The sequence below is a fragment of the Lagopus muta genome, chromosome 2, assembly GCF_023343835.1.
Source record: "Lagopus muta isolate bLagMut1 chromosome 2, bLagMut1 primary, whole genome shotgun sequence".
NCBI lineage: Eukaryota > Metazoa > Chordata > Aves > Galliformes > Phasianidae > Lagopus > Lagopus muta.
This window is the reverse complement of record NC_064434.1, coordinates 77,704,914-77,725,352: the sequence shown is the minus strand read 5'-3', so window position 1 is coordinate 77,725,352 and position 20,439 is coordinate 77,704,914. Positions and strand designations below refer to the sequence as shown.

Below are 20,439 nucleotides of genomic sequence, written 5' to 3'. Positions count from 1 at the left end.
GTTGCATTCTTTAAGGAATCTCTTTCTTAAGTAACTAAGAAAATACAGAAACACAGAAAGAAAATACTTTCTTATTTTTCCCCCAGTTTCAGATTCCCTACTGATGGCCTTGGCAAACAAAAAAGAATGTCTGTCTTGGTGTTGATTTTATGTGTGAGAGTAAATTGAAGAAAATCTTATGTAGTGTGAAGACATCCAGCAGAGCAACCATTAATGCAGATAAGAGAATCTATTATTGTGCTAGCGTAAATCAAAGAAATGTGTGATTCAAATATAGATAACAGCATCTGAGTGGTAACTAATGAGATAAAATTCATTCTGACAACAGATATATTGCAACTTGGTCCAAGATGCCTGACTCCAGGATACTAAATCCTGATTCACTTATACTACACCCTCATCAACCAAGTCAGTATCAAAAAAGATTTTCCTGTTTCATTCTCAGGTGGAGAGTCTAAAGACTTCTGCTGTAATCACAGTACACATGAATAACAAGCCAGTATTAAACACATTCCCTACAAGGACAGGCTGAGAAAATTGAGGCTGTCACAGTCTGCCCAGAGAAGCTGTGGATGCCCTGTCCCCTGGAGACAATCAAGGCTGTATTAGATGGGGCCCTGGGCAGTCTGGGCTGGTGGGTGGCAGCCCTGCCTGCGGCAGGGAGGTTGGACCTTCAGGTCCATTCCAACCCAAGCCAGTTTTTGATTCTTTGAAAATGCAAACAAGTGAAGTGAATCCTACCAAGTGCATGCTGGTAATTACAGAGTTTGTTGCAGAGTCTTTGGTTCTTGGAGCCTACTTTGTGATCCTCTTGCTGTTAAATTCATTTCTGCTCCAAGAACCCTGGAATCATACAGCATTCAGTCACTGAGTTTCAAGTTGCTGTGCAGTAATACCTTCCGGTGTCTGTAACAAAAGTACAACTTTTTGTTTTCTTCTATTTTGCCAGGAGGAAGGAGGAAGTCTTACAGGTTGCCAACAATTTTGTCATTTTTTTTCCACTGGGAGCATAGAAAACTAAAGAAAACATTTACACACATGGACACCCCCTCTCTGATGTCATTGATACTCACGCAATGACATATTTATTATGGTTATTTCAAGATAAGTTTATTACTGCAAATAAGATAGGCCTGATTGCTGGCTCATGGAGCAAATAGCCTGGCACAACTCCCACCTACAGCACCTAAACTATTTCTTTTTCTAAAATACTCAAAAAGACTGCATCAGACAGCCCATTGGGTACAGTCCTAATAACTTGTAACTACCTGAACAGTTTCTGGCTGCCATCTGAAAAACAAGCAGAGGCCAGGTTGCAGGGAGCATGTGAGCAACTAAGCAATGTAGACAATAATATTTCAGTATTGAAGCCCAAGTCTTGGGTTATCACAGTAAGGTTGTTATCCTGGAGTCTGTTGAGGTTAGATATGCCTAGAATCTTTCTTGTCTTATGGTCATTTAGAGATAGAAAAAGACTTGCTATGGTCTGACCTGTGCCTTCAAAGCAGGAATGAAATCTGTCCTTTCATCATAAATCTGTGCCAGAAATGCTACAGCAAGCAAATATGAGTTACTTGAGTACAGAATTTGGGCCATGACCACTTCTGAGTTCATTAAAAATTGTCAGTGTTCATTAGACTGCAAATCAGCAGAACTAGCTATCCAGATGTACAGATGAAAAAATCATAATCTGAGGGAAAGAGAATGATACTCTTCTACCTTAATCCTATGGGCTATGTTCACATCAAGAATTCAGCTCACATCGTGTTCAGCTGCTCATTTGTTTCTGTGCTATACAACAGTCACTTGTTTCAGGCTACATAGTCCTACTGCTGGCATTCCAGCTGTCTCTCCTTACTAGCATGGTAACTTACTGCTGAGTGTGCTCCTAAGCAAGGGAACTCCAGTCCTCACAGAATCACAGAACTGTAGGGGTTGGAAGGGACCTCCAGAGATCATCGAGTCCAACCCCCCTGCCAAAGCAGGTTCCCTACAGCAGGTCGCACAGGTAGGCATCCAGGCAAGTCTTGAACATCTCCAGAGAAGGAGACTCCACGAGTGCACCTGATGAGATCTTGATCCCATTTTTTTCACCATGTGCTTTAATTCTTTTGTGTATCTTGGAGGGTTATTTGCCAGAGTAGTGAGTAAAAACTGCTTGGAGGACTGCACAGAGTCTCAGCATTTCTCCCAGGGCAGAATGGCATGGACAGTCAGAGATGTTGTCGCAGCTGCCTTTTCATAAGCTGTAATTTACAATACTTCAAGATCTTCTGAAATACTGTAGAAAAGCTGTAGAAAAGCTTGACATTACTGTTAGTTTTATCTCTGTGAGGAAATGTGCATTGTCAAATTGTGATAGCATGATTGTAACTGCTCTGTATTTTTTAAATACTGGCTCCAGTCAACAAATACCTCCTCTGAATACCTATTTCCTTCTATCTACAGATTTTGTATGCTTGTAAGTAGCTGTGTAACAAAACAGATACCTTATTCTACAAGTACTGTAAATTCTCCCCATTAGAGAAAAAAGAACAAAATTTTTCTTTTTGTTGCTGTCTTTGTATTTTCCTAGAAATGTTGTTATAATCTGAACATTTTTCTTTCTTATCATTACTGGACTATTCATATGCCCATTGTATAAACATGAACATTTTATCTTTTTTACTATTTTGTGGTTTAATTGGGAAAAATCTTCATTTTTTTTTCTCAACTCTTTTCTGCTTTACAGTCCTATATTCAACGTTGTAACTATTTGAAAGATATATTTTCTTAGTCAAAATCTTTGGGATATGATTTTCAAAAACATCAATTTACTTAAGTCTGCAGTCTCTGACATTTACAGAAGAGAAGATGTTGGACACCAGTAAATATTCCTGCCCTTGGACTCTCTTAGACTTCTGGTACCACTGCAGATAAAGCCTTTTTTTCTTTTTCTCTTTCTTCTCCTCCTTTTCCTTTTCCTTTTCCTTTTCCTTTTCCTTTTCCTTTTCCTTTTCCTTTTCCTTTTCCTTTTCCTTTTCCTTTTCCTTTTCCTTTTCCTTTTCCTTTTCCTTTTCCTTTTCCTTTTCCTTTTCCTTTTCCTTTTCCTTTTTTTCAGACTACTTCACCTGAAACAGAAGAGATAACCCAATAATAAAATAATCAAATCCCATGCTCCTATTCACTGTGTCCTCAGTGATAAAGACTATCTGAATGTTTTTGAAGTCCATTGTGTTGGCTGCTTGTAATACAGATCTCGAGATTTTCTTCAGGAGCGGGATAATGTTACTTCAACTCATGTGCCATTCAGGCAAATGTCAACTGCAACTTTACTACACCACCTAGGCTACATGTCTACCTGCACTTACTGTAGAGGGGCATTCAACATTGAAAGCTCATTCTTCTGCCATGTCTTACACTAACAAACAACTACCCCTAGCGCGTCTTTCACAAATGATATATCCAAGGTTACATCTGCAGCATCATTTTTACTAAGCTTCCATGTACAATAGAAGCAGCCTGGTGCCTCCAAAATTGTACATCTAAAATAGATAATAGGATAAAGCACGTGCTAATGCTATGAGATAAATATGAATGCTCAGCACAGGAAGTATGAAGCAAGTATGGTCATTGCTATGAGGATACACATAAGGATACATAGAGGCCATTGGAGTGCAAGTTCCTGTATGTTTTGTAATTTGGATAACCTGAAATAGACCATAAATGGTAGTTTATTGAATGATTGATAACTTTGCAGTTAATCCCATGATCCAGCATAATTTTATAAACCTGCTCAGCAAGGTAGAGGTGGAAGGAAGATGGCAATATTGTATTAGTTCCTAGTAACATAATAAGTCATTCAGTAGAACAGGGAGAAACAATAAAGACACTGACCACAGATTGCAATTGGAAGACTAAGGCTATATAGAAGGAAAAACGTTTTGACAAAATGAAAGGCAGCTTTAGACCAGATCACCAGAGAGGTCATAGACTCTTCGTACATGGGAGTTCTCATACTCAGCTAGGCAAAGCTTACATGACCTGGTCTTTCGCTGGCTTAGAAGTCTTGCTTTAGAAGTCAACAAGCTTCAGAGCTCTCTTTTTATTTTGAAATGGATATGCAAAAGATACCATAAGTCTATCTCATGTAAAATATTATAAGATATTAATTTGCTGCTAATTTGTGTTTCATCTTCATGGACAGCTAATGGAAAACATATATAAGATTAAACAACCCCTAAACTTTTGACTCTGGAGGGAATTCTTTCACTGAAAAAATGTCTAACTGGAATATACAAAACATTTTATTGCAAATGTAGTTGAAGTATAGCTCTTGTTGCTCCATGATCCAGCTTACTGAAAATATTCCATAGCATATGGCTCATCTTTTCTTTCTCTACATCTGTAATTTATTGAAGAATCTGTGGCATTCAGAAAAGAGATAGAAAGCATCATGTCACCTTTCCTTTTGAACAGCTTTGAATTACTTTCCTGTAATCATTACTGCAGATTAATGCCATCAAAGAGCAGTTCTGCAGCAGATAAAATGAACAGCTTCTGATAAATTTATCATTATAGCAAATCACACCGAGCAGGATTTCTCCCCTCAGCTTGCAGAATGTACGAATGAGTTTTTTTTCCTTTAAATTTTAAAGGACTCCCTAGCTGGCAAGGGCAACCTGAATGTCAGTATGAAAGTCCCGAAAGCATGCTATGCCAGCCATGTGGGATTAAAAATAACAAAATACATTTGCTTCAAAGTTGGACATCTGTATTGTATCACTGTGGCGAAATAAAACTCATCATAAGTTTAAAGATCTTCTTTAGAGAAAACCTTAATACTTGAAATATGATAGATCTGGGAGTGAATAACATTAAGAAATTCTGCATCATCTTTTGGTTTTGTTTTATCCTAAGCCATCATCATTTGAATTAAGTAGGATTTTTCAGGTTTCTGGGTTGCATGCTGAAAAAAACAGACACAGTAAGGGTCGTCAAGATCCTCTGCAGTCCAAAATCTGCTGTGTGTGTTCATCTCTCTTTTATCTCTCAGTCATTTCTCTAGCCATTAAACATTAATGACTATTGAGTGACTCAGAAGCAGGGCAGGGGGCACTTCTGGAAGAAGTTCAAGTATTCTGCTGATGAAAACAGTAGTAGCACCTTAACACTGTAGAAGATATGATAAGATACATATTCAGTCATATTTCTCCTTTTATACAGAAATAGGAAATAGAATACTAAATAAAAAAGAAAGAGGGATCATTTAGACCTGAGACAAACAGGTGATGTAATCTATGGTGCATCTATTAAATACTATGAAGCTGGCACATGGCACTGTAAAAACAAAATAAAGGTATTATGGGACTGAAATTTGAATTGAAAGAGAATCCATGAAATAGCTCTCATGTTTGCCTTTGTGCAACCTCAGTTATATGATGTGTTTGTTGATGACTGTGGAGAAGTGGGCCTGAAACTAGAGGGACTTCTTTCAGACCATGCTTCATCTTTCCCATCAGAAACATATAGCAGTTCTCCCCCCCTACCTTCCTGCTGTTCCCCAGTCTCTTAATGACCACTTTTTTTTTTTCCTGATATGATAGACAAGCTCATTACCCACCAAAGTGTTTATTAATCTATGTGGCTGGCAAGAGATAAAGTGATTATTACAATGTGTGCAGAGTTTTACTCTAAGTTGCTGTATGGCAACATTAAAGAGGCAATAATTAAGCAGCATTAAACACTTTGTTATAGTATTATAGTTTTGCATTTTCATTTCAAGCTTCATGTTTCATTCCAATATAAAGAAGAATAATTTTCTCTGAGTTTGTCGTTGTTTTAGTTTTATCCATGTTTATGGCTTAATTGAATTGGACAGTTCAGTCAAAAATATCACAGCCATTTTTGATCTATCCTCAAACATAGTTAATCAAAGCATGCTTCATTGGCTTCAGAGAAATAATCAAATAACTGCAATTTTTGTGATTAGACCACTCAAATTCCTTTCATAGTTGTCAGGTACATTGTCTTCAAAGAGTGTATGTCATCTTTATGTGTTGGAAGACAGCTGATTTTCGAGGAGCTGAAGGAGGAACGTATTTCAAAGGAGTCTTGTAGCATTACTTTGTGTATCTTCAGGAGAGGCTCTGGGAAACAACGGGACAGAAGTATCTTTGTTTTATAAGACTGAGTTTTAAATCCTGGCTGTAGCCAAAATATGTGTACATCCAGGAACAAATTATTTTACCCTTCAGTCTTCATTTTGCCTCTATAAAATGAGGGCAATAGTATTTACAACCCTTTCCTGACTATTTCAGAGGAATCTTGGGGATGCTAATGAAAAAATATATAGCAAGACACTGTACTCTGAACAACTAAGGCATCGTAACTGTGTTATAAAAATCTTTCTGAAAAGAAGCACACCAGTTCCCATAACAATGTATGCTTTTCTAAAGATCCTATTTTGTTATTAACTCAGTTTCTATACATGGACACTCTGAAAACATGGGAGTAAGTAGGTGAAAGCAAACAGGAAATTTTCAGCTACAAGAGTGGTTCCAGCTTTTCTCTCTTTCTCAGATGATCACACAAAATTTTGAAATTTTGCTTCCCAACTTTTTCAATTTGTCCATTGCTCAGCAATACAAGGCAAAAGAAACTTGATGAACAAAAACAGCTTTTGCAATTATTCTGATTCAATCATTTTTATCATTCTCTGCTGCCTTCTACTCCTAGCTAACCCTACACATATGCATGTTTACCTTATTTTCTGTATCAAGTTTCAGTACTGTTGCTGGCTTCTGTTTCACTGCCATGTCCCCCTGCTTTTTATTTTGTTCCCATTTCATTCTGTGCCCTTGAAGATTTCATCTTCCTCTAATTGAGTCCTTGACATTCTGAAAGATAAAGAGATCTTAGGCATGCTGTTAATGTTCTCAAATTTACTTCAGGTAGTTTGGGAAGTTCTGGGATGAGAATTTGAAAATTTGAAAAGGGGTGGCCAGAAGAGACAAGGAGGTGACTGTCCCCCTCTACTCTGCTCTTGTGAGGCCCTATCTAGAGTACTGTGCTCAAGTCTGGAGCCGCCAGTACAGGAAAGACAGGGAGCTGTTGGAGAGGGTCCAGAGGAGAGCCACAAAGATGATCAGGGGACTGGAGCACCTCCCCTACGAAGACAGGCTGAGGGAGCTGGGCTTGTTCAGCCTGGAGAAAGGAAGGTTTCGGAGTGACCTCATTGCAGCATTTCAGTAACTAAGGGAAGCCTACAAACAGGAGTGGAATCAACTGTTGGAAAGGGTTGATAATTGTGGGACAAGGGGTAATGGTTTTAAGTTTTAAGAAGGAGGGAAGATTTCAGTTGGATGTCAGGGGAAAATTATTTACAATGAGAGTGGTGAGGTGCTGGAAGAGGCTACCCAGAGAGGTTGTGGATGCCCTGTCCCTGGAGGTATTCAAGGCCAGGTTGGATGAGGCCCTGGACAGCCTGGTCTAGTATTAAATGAGGAGGTTGGTAGCCGTGCCTGTGGCAGGAGGGTTGGAGATTCATGATCCTTGAGGTCCCTTCCAACCCTGGTCATTCTGTGATTCTGTGAAAACAGAATTTGCAGTTTTGGAGATCTGGAGTGAATGAGGAAAATAATTTTTGTCCAGATGGTGAAATTAATTATTTTTCAAGATTTTGTTTTCCTCTTATGCACTTTTCTCACTCATAGTGTCCCTCATGACATTAAGATAAAGTCACTCTCTGTGACCTGACCTGATCTTCTGTGGAATCTTTTCTTCACTTCCTTTCTTTTTTATTAACATTTTTGTCCATAGTCTTTGTTAAATAGGCAATCAGGGTAAGAAAAACTGAAAACACATCATATTTTTCTGTTAAAGGGAGTGTGAAGTATCTACTAGGATGAATCTAAACTGGCATTTGGAACAGATCGTTGCATAGAAAGATCTTCCTTTGAAAATTTTATCAATATTTTTTCTCTGCCATGAGGCACACCAGGTGAGCCTGGTTCATATGTTTTGGTTCTACCGGTCTTTTTTTAATAACTCATGAAAACTACAGCAGTGTATCTGCAATTAAAAATATAACTTTAGTGATTATACAATGGGCTAAGCATGACATATTTAGTCCATGGCTAATAAGTGCAAATAGAAGGAAGAATGTGAGGGGAAAACTTAAGTGTGTTGCTTCATAAAGTAGGCACTGGTGTGATATAGGGAGAGTATGAAGAATAGGGGTATCAAGTACCTTATAACTCTCTGTGGATAGGAATAAACTAATGATGTTGAATGATCTCTACCATATAAGGCTTCCTGAAGAAACTGAGTCACAGATCTCTGACAGTTTCCCTGTTGTGAGTTGTTTGAGCATCTGCTTCTAAATTTCAGAACAAGACAGATGTCATATTTTATAAATGTCCTCAGAAAATATACATATATATATTAGTCATTTTCAGAAGCTTCAATTTCACGTGTGGGAGTAACTAGTTTTAAGATTGATTTGTGAGAAGTCTTGCTTGTTTTCACACTGTTATTTAGCTACAGACTTAATGGGCTTTGTTCAACAAAGCATAATGTGAGCAGTTTTTGCAGGTTCAATATGAATTGAAACGAAAAAAATAATGCAACTGTCCCTCCTCCATCCACCCACAGGTCACTGACAAGCTATCTCAAAACCAGACTGAGCCTCAGATGAGTTTTGTGGTCGTTTGTCATAGGGTAACAGAATATTTGCTTCATATCTCATTTATAGAAGAGTTTTACTTCTCTCCACATCTGTCTCAGGCAGAAGTTAGAAATACTTCAATTTTCTGTTCTTAAGGGAGACTCTGAAAAGAACATTTAGTTATTTTCCATTGAATTGCTCTCCATAGAACTGAGGCTGAAGGATTTACAGAGAAACACTTGTACAGGGACCATTCCCTGGTGCCTTCTACCCTCACCCTGCCATTCAACGTTTGCCCAACATCATTGGAAGAAAGGAGTATGCTGTTGAAAGCAATTTTATTATTATTATTAATATACCATTATTTTAGAGAACTGCTGTTGGAAACAGCAGTATGAAGCAATGGAATTAGCCCTCTGGTAGCATGCTTCTGGATGGTTTCAGACCACTTATATGATCAGGTTTTGATGCCTGTGGACAAACCACAGGGTGATTTTGATGATGGCAGTCTGAGGGAAGTGAGTGTGAAAGGTGACCCACCAGGTCACCTGAGGAAGTCACTGACTTCCTTAATAGAGGAAAGTCACTGACTTTAGTGGAGTTGTGCTGATTCACTTGGGGATCTAGCCTGTGTTTCCCCGTGCTCACAATACCATCCATATACGTACTATTTTGTTTCTGTGCCTTTGATTCTTATTCTGCTCTCCATTAAGATTTGTCTTTAAGATTGCTGTTTAAATATATGGTTGAATACTAGCAAGAAGTGAGCTCTGTTCTCATTTGGCTTCTTTTCTGTGACCTTACAAACACCTGTAGTTATGCTGTTTATTTCACCATGTTTTACTGTTTCATGCAGGCCAGTGTCAACCAGGAGCTAGACCTGGCAGCCAGCACCTGTCCCACTGGCCCACAGGAGCAGGCAGCTGGGGACACGAGGGCAGCCCCAGACACAGGTGTTGGGAATGTCCCTGGGGATAGGCTGAGTCTGGACCAAGATGTAGTCCTGAACGTAGACCCAGCTCAGCAGGGCCTGTGGCTGGGCAGGGCAGGATTGCAGGTACCTCTATCAAAACTAGAAAGATTGTGGTATCAGATATGCACCAGGGATTATCTGGTGCATTTTTGTTTGGAAGAGAAGTACATTTTTGTTGGACATTGCCAGGACACTGCCACCAAGGCAGAGCAGAGCACTGACTCCAGCCCCATGCACATTCCACATGCAGAACCTGGATGTGTTTTTGGGGTCCTCTGTGGGCTATCCTGGCAAGAGATCTGCTCTTTGCTCCCAGATTCCCAGTATGACTGATGCAGCATTGTTTCCCCAGCAAGAACCAATATTTGGCCAGTCAACCATGAAGTTTCTACTCCTATGTTTATAGATTCTTTTTGCAGAAGCGCTGAAGTCACAGGAATGCTTGCTGTGAACAGTCTGTGTGGATTGATGTGACTAATGCCATGAGCTGTACTTATGGTTAAGTTAGAAAACATTCATTTTATTATTAACACAAAATAGTTGCTGCACTGTTAAGAACGCTTATGTAGAAATTATTTGGACCCAAACAAAGGATTTACCTCCAGCTATTATGAATCAGTCCTCAGAGCTGTAAGCAAAAATAATGCCATGCCATTTAGGTAATTAATTATCAGTCTTTAATTATGAATAACAAATAGCCACTGTGACTGCTTTAAGAACAAATCCCAGCATAAAATTTGTCTTCACAATATATTTGTCAAAAAATAAGAAATAATGAGTATGAAGCAAACTGATTATGCAAGATTGGTAAGTAAAAAGGATGCTTAATGAATGCCATTTGTTTTTATATGATGAAATATGTGAACTGTAATTCACCCTGCTGTGTGTTAGAATTTCCATGGGCCCATGCCACTGAAAAACTGATTCTTCATTCACCATAAAGTTAAGCACAGATGAAAGCTTTGACAGGCTTGGAAAACAACTAAAACCAAGTCACCACATCAAAAAAACTAATAAGTAAACAAGACACAAACTAGCAGTTATTACAATGATGAATTCTAGTGATGTAGTGGAAAAGAAGTAAAAAGGAAATAATTCAAAGAGGACTCATTTGTTAACAATTTCCCCTCTGCAGTTTGGCATCTTGTTTTGTTTCTCTTCCTTCTTTCTTTTCCTCTTTCTTTTTTTTTTTTTTTTTTTCTTGTATGGATGTAAGGAAAAATGTATGTCCCAGCCTGAATTGATGATTGAGCACCAGGTGAAGAGGGTGGCTGGCCCAGGAAGCACAGCGCAAGCAATTCACCTGTGCCTCCCATGTGAACAGAAGCTCATTTAAGGGCTAGCTGAGGGAGAATGTCTTCTGGCTGAAAGCTACTTCTTGAGAAGGTGTGTTCTATAGCTGGAGACTCTACTGCTAGTTGGTGAGTTAATGTTTTTGTATGTATGATTATTGATATTCATATTGATGCTTTACTTGGTGTTGCAAAGGCTTTTTCAGAAGCAGTTTCATTGCTTCTAAGGGCCAACAGTGGATTATAAAGTTTTTCACATCATAGCAAATATACTGAGTAGCTGAATTATTGGTGTGTGTATGATTGGCTTGGTGTGTGTTTGAAGATTCCCAGTGCACAATCCAGTCTGCACAAAGTAAATTTGGGGTTGTAGTGTCTGTTGGACTTCATTCCATCAGGAGGCCACAATAGGCACCAGAATATAGGATTATGCCAGAGGGCTCAGGCTGCTCTGACTCATCACTGGCCATGACCAGATCAGAGATGCCCTAGTCTAGCTTAATATGATCTCTGTGAGGAAGGTACAGCCTACCCATGGAAGAACTAACTTAGAAGACATAATAACTGCTAATGTGAGTTTGACAGTTTAAATTGTCACATTTAACTTAAATTTTTGAAGTACAGATTTTCTTCTATCTCAGAATCCGCATCTGTTTTCTAAAGGTCTAAGAGTCAAGGCATAGGAAGTCTGAACTGTGCTTCAAATTCCTGCTTTTGCAAGTTATCAGATCTTCTTTTGTTCTTATATAATGATTAAGTTTTGCTTCTATTTTTCACTAATATTTTGTATCCTGAGTCTGTTCTTTGTTTGAATTATTTGAATTACTTTTACACTCTTCATTGCTTTTATTATGTCCACAGGTGATGCAAAAAGCTACACCACTGCAGAAGAGAAAAAAAACATAACTATTCAGCAATAATCATATGAATAATTTCTTCTAATCCTAATTATCTTAACCTGGCAGACAAAGGATACTACAGGTCCAACACAACTTTGCTATTAAGTGACTGAACTACTTGGAAGATTCTTATGTGGATATATGTGAAAAATTATGAATTTATTGGCTCTCATGATCAGGAAAATATTGGGAAGGAAATAGACATTTTCTCTTGTTGAAGACTGCAGACATTTTTCTATAACACAGGGACATGGGTAATAGTTTTATAGTTAAGCAGAGCAAGTGTACAATAATAATATTCTATTTGTCCAACCAAAATTAATTATTAGGAAACTATGGTTGCTTTATAATTAGAGAGGTATAGGATAGTTTGGGTTCGAAGGACCCTTAAAGACCACCTAGTTCCAACACCTCTGCCATGGGCGGGGACACCTTCCACTAGGTAAATTTACACCACGGCCCAACCAACCTAGCCTTGAACACTTCCAGGGGTGAGATATCCACAGCTTCTTTGGGCGTCCTATGCCAGTTCCTCATGCCCACTGAAAAAAAAAATTTCTTTACACTACAACTCCACCTAGGGCTCACACAAAAAGGAGCTACAACTAAAAGATTTTGGCAGCTCTAACATTATTTTGGAAGCACCTTTCCAGCCCCACTTGCAAAGCCTCTGCATTTTCTCTTTTTAAATACTAACCCTAGGCAGTGCCCAGGTCCTACAGCCACCCCACTTAGGGCTCCTTGGAAAATGGTGAGGACTGAAAGGTTTTGTCAGCTCTTTTGCAGCCCTACTCACCCTGGAACTCTGCACTTTCATGATTGATATGGGCTGTACAGTGCAATTTGAAATTCCCCTATTTTTTTGTGTTGTGTGGATCTTGAATTTTGGTCTGAAGTACCCAGAACATGAAAACCCCTGAGTAGGATTCATTGTGGTTACAGTTTGTGTTGAAATTTGTGATGCTGAAAAACAGGAGAGAAAAGTAGTATTATGGAAACCGTTATTTCTGTGAGATATGTGCGTGTTCACACAGTCCTACAGTCACTGAAACAAGCCATTCCAGCACCTCCATGAAAGTTTTTATTTCAAGCCCACGTTAGTCTTGGATGTAGTTCTCCATGTTGCTCTGCCAGGAGATTATATTGCTATAAGTTTTGTTTTGTTTTTGAATATATGTTTCTCAAATGAAAACTGAATCTTTTAGAAGGAAACTATAATTATTTGAAGGTGAAGGTAAAGGCCTATATACAAGGCCTTTATTTAAAACAAACAAACAAAACAAATCAAACAAACAAAACAAACAAAAAAACCAAATGTTAGGAATACGAACTTTGGTGCTTTAAATGACATTGTCTTACACTATCCTTTTTCTATAATGCTATTAATGTTAAAACAATCCTTATTCAGTAAAGAAACAGAAAAGTAGCTATTACCATGTACCACAGCTGTTGACCACCTGGCTTCCTGGCCTCTGTATGATGAACAAGATAGCTTAACCAACCACAGTATACTGTCAGCCAAAGTCACAACATTAACTGGCAAAATAATTGATTTCGCCACATAAGGTAAAATTGTATGGTCCTAATTTTTGATCTGGCTCTGCCGGTCAAGATTTTTTTCCCACTCATTTCAATCAGTTTAAACTGTGGGTGATTTGTATATCCCATAAAAACTTGCATGTTGTTTTAACTAGGTAAGCCTAGGTGAAAATGTCATGAAACTATTCTTAAGGGACTGCTAATTTAAAGGGATGAAGTCATCTGTGTTTCTCAAAATGACACCACAAAGCATATAAACCTACAATAAATGTAACTGTCTTTGGTGTGCTTCCTTATTTCTTTTAGTCTGATTCTGCTTGAAAATTTCTTGTTACTTCATGTTTTTGTGGACTTTAGGCCAGATGTAGATTTATAAAAGCAGATTTTTAAATATAAAAAAAAAAAAAAGATTATTTTCTCTGAACCCTAGCTAGACATGCTCAGGATTTCTTTTTATTTTCTCTCAATTATTTATCATTTGTCCTTACTGAATTCTCAGGAGATTCAATGGGAAGGTACTTCAGAGAGAGGATACCATCATACAAAGGCATATTTGCTTCATGCTGGCATCTTTGTTTTTCCTTCCAGAACTCTGTGCTCTAGATAGACTGAGGAAATGGATCAGTGAGGATCAAGCTACTCTACAACGTAAGTCAGTATCCACTTTTTATCCATATAAGGTGGTAGAAAATGACCTTTTCCAATTAGTTTCCATGAGAACTTGCTTGTTTTACTACTCTTTTGAAGAACTATTACAGCTGTTAGTCATGTTAAGAAGAAACTGCCTTTTGGTGTCTTTGCTGAGTCAACAAATGCTATCTGTGGTGCTGTATACTCTTTAATGATTTGTACATTCATGACTCTGTTTGTGATTTTGCTCCTTGTCGTGGCTGTTATTTCTTAAAAAAATTACTGTCCATTCTGTTGCAAAAGCTTAGGCTGCAAGATATTAAACACATACATATGAAATAACTTTGCTACTCCTGCAACACAGGAGTTTCCAAACAAAGCAGCTAAAATACAGATTTGTTGGAATACATACTGTGGTTAGACTTGTGAAGGTGGTGTGTTGTCACTGACTGACAGGGTTGGCAGGGTGCACATAAAGTCCTGAGGCAACAGTTGTGCTGTAGTTGCTGTGAGAGATCAGGGAAAACTGGCTTGTTTAATGCCCTTGTTTGCCATCTTTTAAGTAGAGCTGACTAGGTTAAGTAAAAATGAGTGAAATGTGATATTTGAAAGTTCTTTGACATATAACAGCAAGAAGTTTATTGGAAGCATTTCCCTTTTTTTGTCATCACCTTACTTAAGATGTTATGTTTTTAGCAGTAATTTACATGAAATATGGTTCTTTCTTGAGACCCCTTTTATTTCAATAGGAATTCAAATTTATAGCACTTTTAGCAGAGGCTTTGGGGCAAAATTAGATGTGATTGCTGCTTTGACAGTATATAGTGTATATATATATCAGCATCATAGAATGGCTTGGTTGGAAGGAACCTTGAACTCCACCTAATTCTATTCCCTCTTGTCATATTGTTATCTGTCCACATACGTAGTTGGTCTCCCTCCTGTTCATAAGTTCTGTTTAACTACTTTAAGGCTGCAGTGAGGTTTCTCCTTCTTCCCAATTGCACAAGCTCAGCTCCCTCTGCACTTCTTCATGGGAGGGGTGCTCCAGGCCTCTGATCATCTTTGTGGCCCCTCCTTGGGACCCACTCCAACATCTCCACATCTTTCTTGTGTTGGGGGCCATACTCCAGATGGGGCATCACAAGAGGGGATAATCACCTCCCACACCCTCCTGGCCACCCCTCTTTTGAGGCAGCCCAGGATACTTCTGGCTTTCTGAATTGCAAGCATGCAACATTAGCTTCCATCAAGCTATCCATCCACTAGAATCCCTGTAAGTGTAAACCTGTTTGATAGAGGAAATTCTCACCTACAGAACACTTTTTTTTTTTTTTTTTTTTTTTTTTTTTTTTTTTTTTTACATAATCAACAGCATTAACCATGCATCTCGCTAGCAATGAACAAGAGTCTGCATGCAAAAAAAAAAATCTGCTCCAGTGGAGGTAACTCATTGTTGCTGTCACCACTGCTGAAATGCACCACCCACCATCTCACTGTGCTCACCTCCACCATTTGGCCTCCATAAATGTTCAACAAGCATCGGTGAATGTCATTGGTGCCATTTTTTCCTGCATGGAGGAGTTCAGAGACACTCTGCTTTATCTGCATTTCCATGTCAAATGTAGTTATATCAGATGCCATTTTGTCAAACTGCCTTTCTGCTGGCGTCTGTTACGTGGCAACAAAATGTCATGGAATATTGCTGGGAAGGTTTGGCCTCTGCTGCCACACTGCCAACATCCGACTTCATGGTCCAATATAATAAAATAGTAAGCATTACTTTCAAACCAGCCTTTGTGTGTATAATATATATATATGCACACAGGTTATCTATAGAGAGACAAAAAAAAATACAGTATGTTTTCAAATTTTTCATGTTCTGAGTCTTTCTATAGTTCTTGCCTGATGAGATATTTAGAATATTTTGGAGACTTCTGATTTGCTTGTCAACCCTATAGTTTTCATCCTGCATCGCTTCTGGTTCATAGGATAAAGTGGTTTGTGTACATGTGGGACTGTTTTCATATATAATCTTTTATTGGCTTATTTTCTTCTTTACTTACTATTTCCTTATATTCTACTAAGCAACTTTTACCTGATCTTTTTCTTTTCGTAATGGGATTGTTATTTATATACCCTGCAGCGTAAAATTTGAAATGATGCATGAAGTCAATTGGATTTTGAATACTGCACTGTTCATTATCTATTTCCAACATACAAAAATACTTTGCAATATAATGACTTTTCTGTGAAGCTGTGTAGGATCTCTGGGCATTTGCATAGAACAAAAGCAGAGTCATGGCACTTCATCTAAGTGTTGAATCTTGAAAGACACTTTTCTAGATGTTTGAATTCATACATTTGAATTTGTAATTCAAATGTTTACAAAAAAGGGGGAATAAAAGCACACGAGACTGAATCATTTAATCCCTGCAAAACATCATGTAGAATCTCAATGGGGACTGCCTGAAAGAGAATCAGGAAAGTATTAAAATCTTCCTTTCAAAACTGGTTAAATTTGAGACCATGGTAGAGTCACTCAGCTCCATCCTAATGCATAGATAAACTCAGAAACTTAGAGAACTCTGATCAACTTTAAAAGGTAGTTCAATCTGAACATGATTCTTAAAGCTAGGAAGATTTGGTCTCAATAAGCTTCTTTGTGTAGATCTAGCTATAGCTAGCAGTACTGTGTATTCAAAGACTGCTGAGAGAACCAGACCTCTTATACCATTTGAAGGTCAGGCTTTGTGTTTCTATAAGCATGTCATCCACGTATTAATACATATGGAGATAATATTTTGTCCTATGTAAAATAAGTTAGCTCAGATTAAAAATATGGAAGAACTCAGTTTGGCAGACAAGAATTGCATGGCTACTTCAGAATATATATTTGCACTAACTTTAAGAATACAGTATGCCCTGTCCTGAAAAAAGGCATCATGGATTTATGATTTTTGGTTATTGGTATTCCACATCATAACATCATGTAATACATTAGGAGTTAAAGAGTTACTGCTCCAATTCTGGGTACTTGTCCCAGAAGAGAAGAACAACTACAGTTATCCCAGAGGACTTTGTGTTCGTAGAAGAGACAAAGCCCCTGGCAAGGTCTCCTCCCTGTTGCTCCACCTGACCACACATTTTGCCTCAGCATTAGTGTAAGGCCTTCACTTTTTTGGACACTCTCGCATTATATTTGATTTATTAGCTCCAACTCTAATTATATTGTACTATATTGTATTATGGCGTGTTATCTTGCATTCTGATATCTTATTTAGTATATTAGTTTGTTTCTTCGCAGATCACTGCCACTGTTCTGTTCAGGGCCCATCCCTCTACCCTTTTTCCTTATCCCTTTCCAGGGCGCGGATCTTCAGGTCCCTCCACCCCACTAGTCACAGAACCAGGCCAAATCAGCCCATAAACTGTTGACAAAAGGCGAGGTTGTTAAATATCCAAATGCGTTCTTAAGAAGTTAAATAATGTGTGAATGAAATCATTCTCTACGTTTAGAGTGTTTCACTAAGAAAGATGACTCTCATGTAGACATCTGGGTCCACAAAGGTTTCTACTGATTGCTACAGGCTATTCTAAGCAGAAGAAAACAAGGGAAGTGCTTATAGGCAATGAATCTGGAAACGAATGATTGTCATTTACATGGAGGTAATTTTTCTTCCCATACAGAATACAGGGAAACTGTAGTGTTCTCTTGCACTAGTGATATGAGGAAGCACTATGTGACCACAATAGAGAGGTGCTGCTAAGTGTTTGCTCTGCTTTCATACTCTTCCCCAGGGAGTCACTGCTCCTTTCTGCAGAAGATGAGCTGTTTGGCTGAGAGGACCTTTGATCTAACCAAGCTCAACTTACCTTCTCATTTCTCGTGTTTTTCAAGTCCATAATCCAGGCAAGAGAACTTAGATGCACAAAATATTATTGCTACAGAACTCTTACGCAAAAAGAATCTCAGTTATATACACTGCAACTGAAGCATAAGCCAGAAACTTCAAACTATCGTTAGACCATATCCGAAGGGCCACTGGGACTGCAGGCTTGACAACGCTGCCTGATTGGCCTTGTTTGTTATGTTCATTGTCATTCAGAGCTATTGTCAGTGCAAGATAAATTCTTGCAACAGTGTCTATCATGACAAATTTTGTGGCAGACTCCAGCGCTTTCTTTCCCAGAGTCTTAACACTCTCAGAGGGAATCTTCATTCATCTTTATGGTAAATGATTAATTTAGTAATCTTATGTTGAAACTTTTCTCCTTTTCTTTTTAAACTTTCAGGAATTTTGCATGACTATTTGAAATGTGTCAAAGCAAGGCGAACATAGACTGTTACCCAGTCACATCCTTGCAATTCTGAAGAAAATGCTCTGGCAGCTGGATCTGGTGAATCTTGGGCTGTGCTGTTAACTCAGTCCAGAGGGACAATGTTCTCTAAAGATTTTGCAGGCATTCTCTAGCTGGCATTTTCACCTCTTACTAGTGACTGTGAATTACAATATTAGTAGGCTTTAGAAAAATTTTGATGAAATACGTGTTTTTTTAACTGTAGTTCTGATCTTCTTTATATAACTAGAGAAAGAATAGTTGAGTAGCTGTGGAAAGGGAGATAGCTTCTCTTTAACAGTCCTAGAGAACAAACAACATTATCTGTTTTTTCTTGCCCAGTTGTTACAGCCTGATCAATACAATTTAATATTTTGCTGAATATGTCTAGTTTAAAAAAAAAAAAAAGTAAATAGGTTTCCTTGGGTGAGGATTAGCTGTGTTCCCTTGCTGCATGCATGTTTGCTTCTAGCAGTACACATCTGAACTTGTGGTTAACAAACATGTAGTGCCTGTGCTAGTTCCATTCTGCACTATGTTAAGTGAAAAGTAAATTTTATAGCTGAGAGCTACCAAATACTGCAGTACTAATCCCTAAGACTGTGTGGCTCAATAAAGAAGAGTTTAATGAAAAAGATGCTGCAAGGGACTTATTTTTTGTTCCACATTTGTTATGAGCTGTAAAAATCCAGCAAAACAAAAACCAAGACAGAATAATAAATGTTATAACAACTTTTGCTTTTTATTTTTAAGTGTTCAGTATTTATGACGTTGATTTTTCTATCACCATGGCAATCACTGGACAATATGACAGCATCTGAAAACAATATAAATATTTATTTGCATGTAATGTTTTATCTGGAAGCCACTGCTATCCAGAGGAAAAGATTAAGTACCTATTTATTCCAACTTCTGCAGATGTTCAATTTGTTTGGTTTTATTTATGTATGTATTCTTCTTTTTTGTACTGATAGATGTATTGATATACTACAGGTTCAGATAATTCTTCACTTTTGCCCAGGTAATTGTGCATTATATGATTTATTGTATTGTTAACACCATTTTCCTCTGTCCTAGTTTATTAGGCCATATTTAAGTAATATATGTGCACATCTGATATCAATCCAAGTGAAGTCTGAATCCAGATTTAGATGTGACCTTCTCCCTAGGATATAACTTTTTCTAATAAAAACTGACTGAATTAGAAGCATGAAGAAATGGCTCTCTTGTTTTTTCCTTAACGATTTTTGCCCAGGAGTTTAGGAAAATACTTCAGAAATCAGAACAGTTTTCTAGCTTTCTCATTTTATATCTTGCTGACAAATTCTGTCTTAGAGTTTCTGTATCTCATTGTCCATTCTTCTTTGCTTCAGGGCATCTCATGTGCCGTATCTGTTGAATGATTCCATGAATGAACTGGAAGATGAAATATAGTGCCTGTCAATCATATTTTTAGATGACACAATTCAGGGAGGCACTGTAAATTCATGGGAGAATGAGAATAAAATACAGTGTAATCATCATGCACTGGAAAAGTGGTCTGAAATCAATCAAACGGATTCACTAAGGATACTGGCAAAGTGGCTAACATAGGAAATAACAAAAAGAACAAAATTGACAAGATTAAGTTCAACATGGAAAACTTTAAGTTTAAAAATAAGGAGAAAATAATTCTGAATAATATGTGATGGTTACTTTGGATTTCATTCAGTTGCTGCAAGAAAAATCTCCCCAACATTCTTAGTAGTATTTAAAGTATGAGAGGACTTGCAGTTTTCACATGGACTTTACTCTAGTAAGATTCCAAAACGCTTTATATTGAAAAACTCTAGAAAAAAAGTTGAAAATACGTGAGATTCCATTCCTTCTCATTTTGAATCTTTTTGATATAGCCTTTTACACTGGAAGCCATGTAATTAATAGAATTTAACAAACCTAAAATGTCTGCCTTTAATCCCATAAGACATATTATGGATGGGTAGCACAAAGCATAATTCTGTGCATATTATGAATAACATTTTTCTTTCATTGTTTACAGCTGCACAGGATTCCTTGTCAGTTCTGTAGTATAGCTGTTCTCTCTGTACTTGTATCTGTGAATTAATTACAACAGAGGTC

The 20,439-nt window shown here is 37.8% G+C and overlaps 1 long non-coding RNA gene across 1 annotated transcript; it reads left to right on the top strand.

Annotated features, from left to right (window-relative positions):
- The first annotated feature begins 10,929 nt into the window (after positions 1-10,929).
- LOC125689170 (uncharacterized) lies at positions 10,930-19,529 on the top strand. Its single transcript, XR_007375100.1, has 3 exons — positions 10,930-11,041; positions 13,939-13,998; positions 18,277-19,529. It is a non-coding gene; the product is annotated as an uncharacterized LOC125689170 (long non-coding RNA).
- The last annotated feature ends 910 nt before the right edge of the window (positions 19,530-20,439 follow it).